Consider the following 7,625-nt stretch of genomic DNA (forward strand, 5'->3'; position numbering starts at 1 on the left):
ACCTAATTTGAATATTCTTAGATACAAAGTGGACAGAAGGAATTTGTTTAAGTCCCTTTTAAAGAAAATCATTCGTAAACAAATCTCCGACATTCAACACATTATTAAGGTGAGATTAGACAGATCATGAATGATTGAAAACACTTTCAGAATAATTGAAAATGCTTCCGGAAATTATTTTCAGTATAATTCAGAGATCATTCCTGCTAATTTCAAATTAGTTTGAATCACTATATCCAATCCAACAATATTTAAGTCAAGGGAAGAATTAGACCTCATACAATTTGTGGAGACGAACGGAACAATGATATAAGATATGTAAATAATTGTTTACCGCTACATAATCTCCAAATATACTTGGTACTCTTTGTTTCGTTTTCTTTTTCTTTTCTTTATACACATCGGGGATTTAACCACTTCCACAAGAGTACGAAACGTTGAAATTGTGTTTTCGTTGAAAGTGCATTATTTGAGAAACAAGGTGTTATTTGGATACATGGTACAGTACACATTTACCTGTTTCGTGTAATTAAGTCAACCAATTGCATGGCTTGTCATAAACGACGAATTAAGAATTGTAATATGATGACGTGTTTCTAACAGCCAATGAGGTGCCTGGAGTATTTTCGTTACAAATTGATAATGAACATTAAGTGTAAATTACCTGAGTTGTTCGGGCTGTTCCTATCGAAAGCGTCACTTTTCCAAGTTTTTTTTTTCTTACCTCAGAACCAATCATATATCTGAGGTATCTTTGTCTTGTTCATTCTTCAACCTACGCTGTCGGAAGTAACTCAATTCTACACGTCAGCACAACTTTTCCCCCGACTTATAAGAGGGCTCCAGATACAGTGAGCCAACATAATTTCCATTTGTATCACAAGTTTCACCTGTCTTAGACGCAAAGCGACCGGTATAAAAGGTAAGTCACTTGATGTATTTTATCCTTCCTTCATGCTACGTTCACACTAGGAGAAAAACATCGACAGGAACTGAAGGAACCGGGTCAGTTTTTTTTTCTTCTAGTGTGAACGCAGTTTAAGCTTGGTTAATACTAGCACGCTTTAGACCCAATGTGCGATTGGCACTATTTTGACATTCATTGCGAAAATAAAGTTTTTTAAAGCGTTTGAGAAAATATCTAATAGCCCTTATCTATTGCGTCAAAAACATAATATAAAACAACCTAGACAAAATATAATACCTCTTTAAAAAAATTCAACCTAAAAGGTATATTATAATAAAGTAAAAGTAATAATTTATTGGTCCAAAAATATATAAAATATACACTATAATATAACATTCCATATCTTATCAGATCATCTCTATAATTTGAATTAATCATTGACGAACGCCAACTTATACTCGGTAATTAGATTCACTTTTTCCAAACTAATCAAAGAACGTGGTGATCGTTAGGTTGTTAATCAAATCGTCAAATATCGATCTGTTTCTTACTGACCTTGTAATTTTGCAGTCCAGCAAATTATATTTAGGTCTATGTAAATTCACTGTACCAACGTGATATAAATATGGAGGTGTTGATAAAGTACTTACATTTAAATTTGATTACAGTGACGGACCGTGAGTCGCCTTTAAGTGCATGCGAAAATAATAGGCCTAAACATTTAACTTGTGGATTCTTGTCAGCTATTAATGGTCGTACCAATTTATTCCATGAAACCTAAAAAAAAAATTAATAAAATAAAAAACAAATGTCACAACACAATAACACAGAACATTAAAAACTTCAAAATATGATAATTGAGAACATAAATTGTTGCAAATGAACTCGATATAGATTAATTTAGTTACATTTAAGTTGAACATAACAATTCTTAAGACTTAAGTAAGCCGATTTACGCTACATTCACATCGGATTCGAAACGAAATTCGGACCGCGTTTCCGATGCTCTGAACACCAGCATCCCTATTCTTACACTGATTCGATTTTCTCATCGGTTCGGTTGGAAAATTCGGATTCGGCGTGAATGCAGCTTAGCAATCTATTATAATTTTAATAATATTATAAATTCAGTTATGACAATCATTCCATGATGAGTATGAATCTGATTCAAAACATGTCTTTTTCAAATGATTTCTCGAATATATACACAAATTACACTATTTGTAACTGTAATTGACTTGTTATAAAATCGCGTCAAAAATCTACTTTTTTTATCTAATAAAGATCTGCCCTTGCTCGAATAAGCGCCGCTCTCGAATAAACCCCGCACCAAACATGATTTTGTTCGCAAAGCGCCGCTCCCGAATAAGCGCCGCGGCACTGAATCGAGAATACTCTGTGTGTAATGAAACACTTTGAGAAACAGAGTTTTAAATACAATGTATAAAGTGTTAAAATGAATAAATAACACCATGAAGACACAAGCATTTCTTTATAAACGTTTATTTACGATTACGTAGGACCTACGATAGGCGAACTACAGGAATACGTGAGATAAGTAACATGGGAAAGGGCATGGAAAGCGCCATGCCAATATTCTTGTAAAAAAAAAGAAATTATTAAACAGCTCCAGTTTTCTCTAAGTACCTTGATGTACTGTATCATATATTCTTTGATGTATAGAAATAATTTGTTACAAACTTGCTTTTTCCGTCCACATGTGCGAATATCTTTAATTATTTTATACATTCTAAGTAATATTATGACGTTTCCAGCAGTCACAGCTCAACCCATACATTTGTTGAACTTTTAACCAATAATTTATCATTAATACGCAAATATATGGCCAAGTTCATTCTTGGTCGTCCAACTGATGTTTTTCTTTCCTTTACTAACGAAGCAATTAACAGGACGATTTACACCACTTCTATTTTACACTTTTATCGTCATTGGAGATTAGGCCTGTAATGAACGTTTCGTCTGCAAAACAAAATATACGTCATGAAAGCGCGCATCACCAATTTCAAGACGTTATAACTTGAGCCCTTTTCAAAACTTCATTATTTGTCTTCTAGCTTACTTTTTAAAATACCTATCATATTTATCATCGGCTTACAATAAATAGGCTACCATGTGGAGGCCAGATAGCCACATTAGCCTCCCCTAACTAAACTTAATCTATAACACATACAGCAAATAAAGACAAATAAATAAAATAAAATGCATACAAATGGTTTAACTTCTAAAGTATTGAATTAAATTTTGTTTAAATGTATAGTTTTCGAGTCTACCACTGACTGTTGTAGTCTATTCCATAGTAAAATAACGGAGGGATAAAATGATGATTTAAAGGATTGAGTGCGTCTAAATGGAACAACAAAGTAACCAGAATGATTTAAGTGAGTTGATCGCCGTCTAGGCTTAACTAAGATATATCTGAAGGAATATAATGAATTACCCTAAATGAATCGAAAAAAATCCAAAGTTGGTTTAAGATGGACATAAGCGTAGTTGCCCATTGGTTTTAGTCTTTTCCTTACTTATTTAATTGAATAATTTTGTCATCTTAGGGCACTTTTGTATACCTGTTAATTGTTTGTCGTTAACAGTATCAATAGGTTGTAATAATAATAATTATTATTATTATTGACGACGTGATATTTCAGACAAGTGTTTTTGCATTTTCGAGTCTAAAAGATTTACTTATAATGATGATATGTTTTTTTCATTCCAGCATTACAATCTTAATTGAATTTATAATACTTTAGTTTATGGAAGCGTTTTGGGCACAGCGGGAATGCTTTAGTTTCCCAACCTCGGGGTCGGGGTTTAAATTCTTCGCTGTGCATTTCGTTTGTGACCTTGAGCCTCAGTCTATACCTCCCCCACTGTATCATTGGGTACCAGCAAATTGCTGGGAGTAACCTACTTTGGACCAGTGTCCCACCCAAGTGAAGTGTTACACTCTCATTCGCTTCACGCTACAGAAACCGGGAATAAGCTCCAGCTCTATCCTTAGTGGCTCGGCACTTTATTATATATTTATTTGCTTTATATATAATGATAATAATAATAATAATTATATATATATATATATATATATATATATATATATATATATAAAGTGCATATGTTTAAAATAATATAAAGAAAGCACATTATTTGTTATTTCGAAAGCATGATAGCAAAGATATAGGCCTATTCATGGTATACATTTTTTTCACGAAAAAAAATTGTGATTCTTAAAACGTGATTAAGAATTCAAATTGTTGAACATTGAACATAATAGGAAATCCAATTTATTACGAATTGTCTACGTCTTTTCAGCAATAAATTTAATCGTGGAATTTAAAAAGTACTGCAGAAATACGCTTTCCTAAATTCACGTTCATCTTTAAAATTACTTAGTGTGCATTTCTAGAAAATTAATTGATAACAAGACATTAACTCTACAACTGAAACGCCATAGTATAACACGTTTGTGCAACGCAATACCAACCCACATCAATGATACATTATTTAAATCATTTGAAAGCCACTAGATGAGATACTGTGTGTCTGAGAGCCCTAACCTCCTTTTATGCTGACGAATTGTTATTTAACTTAACTGTTAAAATTGGGACACACGCTTCCCTACTTCCCTTAAGATTAGGTAGTTATAACTTTACAGTAGTTATGCTTAATTACATTAAGGATTCATTTACTGTAAACACCAGGAACTGAGAACTGCCGCTAAACTTAAAGTTTCTACCCAATTAAAGCATTTAGCAATCGTTGTTTTATATTCCCATGTATCTCTTTAAATGTAAAGAAGAAAAAAGCTGAGAAGGTTATAAAAACTGTATGTTGTTGAAAGATGAAGAGCACCTAAAAACTACCCAATTATATATTTAACTACTAGCGTTATTTTGCTGTAACTCTAAGCGTAACATTATTATACGATTGTGCGTAACATTATTATACGAATATGCGTCATTATTTTACGAATATGAGTGACGGTGACGATGACGATGCTGATGAAGACGATGATATGGTGGTGATGATGATGATGATGATGATAATAATAATAATAATAATAATAATAATAATAATAATAATAATAATAATAATAATAATAATAATAATAATAACCTGGGAATCTGGCCTCGTGGAGCCGAATTTACAAACGTTACGTACAGTACAGAGGGAAGGCTGAATTCTTTGGGCCAAAATAGCCTACAGTAAAAACACAAAGGTCTATTACCCTTCAGTAATGAGACAGAAAACAAGCTTAATAGAATAAATTAATATAGCCGCATTAGTTGAATTAATGCAATAAGATAAATCGAACAGCATTGTACCGACTAACATACTAGTATGATGCTGAAACGTTCATCACAATGGGCATCTTCTTGTGACTGCTTAGTGAATTACATGATGGCCGGTCTTGGGAATCGAGTTGGCTTTGTATGGAACGAGTGATGATTGTCAATGAAGCCAGCCGGGCACACACTACGGCCGTTGTATGTGAGCGCTTGATGACGACGCGATGCCGTCTGCTGATTGTCGGTGGCAGTTTGAGCGGATCATCGTCACTAAAAAAATATCGGTTGTGCGCGCCGCTTTTTATCATCTTAAAATCGCGTTAAAAGTTGCTGACCGGGCCGACCGACCTTAAGCCTGTTTTCCACTAGGTGAATTTATTCGCGCGAATCAAAGGCGTCGGTTGGGTTCCTGAGCTCCGATTTGTTGCGCACTTTTTTCGTTTCGCAAAAAGTAGAAACAGTTCGAACTACCGTTTTCGCTGAAGCGAAACCTGTGATAGAAAAGTGAATACGCATGCGCATGAACGACGCTTTCGATTCGCGCGAATAAATTCGCCTAGTGGAAAACCAGCTTTAATTTCTAAAGCCGGGCACTCACTGCGTCGTACGACGAATCCAACTCCGCTCCCTGCGAACGCTAGACAACGCGACGCATCGGATTGAAAACGAACCGTTAAGCCGGTTTTCCACTAGGCGAATTTATTCGTGCGAATGGAAAGCGTCGGTTCGCTTCCTGAGCTCTGATTGGTTGCGCCTTTTTTTCGCTTTCCAAAAAGTAAAAGCAGTTCGAACTACCGATTTCGCTGAAGCGAAAACTCCGAAAGAAACGTGAATGCGCGTGCGCATGAATCGACGCTTTCGATTCGCGCGAATAAATTCGCCTAGTGGAAAACCGGCTTTACGCGCTCGTCGTGGCGTTGCGTTCTCGATAGAATCGCGTCGGCGACCAACGACCTTCGGGCACAGAGAGTGTCCAGGTTGCCACATTCTACTTCAACTATAGGCCTTGTACTTTTTAGGCCTCATCAATGGGCTAACATTTCACAGGGGTAGGCCTACATCCTTTTGTTAGTTCGTAGGCATAGGCATATGTATATCTTACCGAAAATATTTAAAATAAAAAAAATGTTTAACTCATTCTAATTCAATCTGATTCACAGATGTCTCTGAATGTAGGAAATGTTTTATCTTGCTGCTTACTTCTCGGGGTAGCCTTCCAAACAGGTAAGCCTTCAAATGACATTGCTGTTTTGTTATTAGAAGTGATATTTTGCACGATCTGGCGTAATATCTTCAAGTTCAAGTTCAAGTTTATTTAAAAAATCATGTTCGAAACTTCCAAAAGAAGTTGAATTGCATTGATTTCTACACAATAATTAAAATATAAATATATAAAAATAGTACACGAGAAAAAAAAATACATACAAATTCAAATAGAATAAAATTTACAAGCGGTTACAATATTCAAAAGTTACAATTTCATAATTAAAAACATACAATAAATGTTAATTAAGCAAAGGTACAAAAAAATGGTAAAAAGACGGAAGAAAACCACAATTGAATTAAAATAGCAGAAGGGCCCACGATCCCTTTACAATTAATAATTAATAAAGTTCGCAAATTGAGTTAGAGACACATCACAGAAAATGTAATTAAAAATTGGATTAAAATAAGCAGGGGGGACATTTTTTATGGGGAAAAATGAGATATCACTAGTGGGAATCTCACAAAAAGTTATCTGCAGCATAATCAGTGAACAGGTAATCATATGGCCGCATCACTAACGGAATGTCGAGATATACGCATAGGCCTACATTCAGAGATCGTTCAACATGACAGTTAGATATGGGATTGCACTATTGGCGTATCTGTTGACTCTGATAGGCCTCTCCTGATCATAGGAAACATTTAAGCGCAGCTCTCGAACATCATTTCCAAATAATTATGTTGGAAGCGCCGCGGAGCTTATTCGAGGATTTACGGTATATTCTTTATGACGAATCCAAGTGTGAAAGCTCACTATTTTAATGTTAAATGCGGCCGGCGTTAATTCTCAACGGGGTGTATCCTAACAACTAAATTAGCGCATAATGAAATCAGTATGATCTATGATCTCTTAACTTATTATGAATTATAATTGTGTTGCTAAACACACTTAACCATGTTATTTCATGTCTCTTCATTTACGCAGTTTAGCCAAGGCCTACCGTATAATTTATGTTTGTAACAATATCTGCTCCAGTAAAGATTTACTGATACTATCTGTATGTAGTATATATATATATATATATATATATATATATATATATATATATAACATAAATCAAGGTAGCCGTTAACACTGTTAAATCATATATAAATCATCAAAGAAAGGTAAATACAGTGTTCGAATAAAGGACTTAATAAATACATCG

The sequence above is a fragment of the Anneissia japonica genome, unplaced genomic scaffold (genome assembly GCF_011630105.1).
Source record: "Anneissia japonica isolate Jap-2015-1 unplaced genomic scaffold, ASM1163010v1 scaffold1859_len985614_cov190, whole genome shotgun sequence".
NCBI classification, from domain to species: Eukaryota; Metazoa; Echinodermata; class Crinoidea; order Comatulida; family Comatulidae; genus Anneissia; species Anneissia japonica.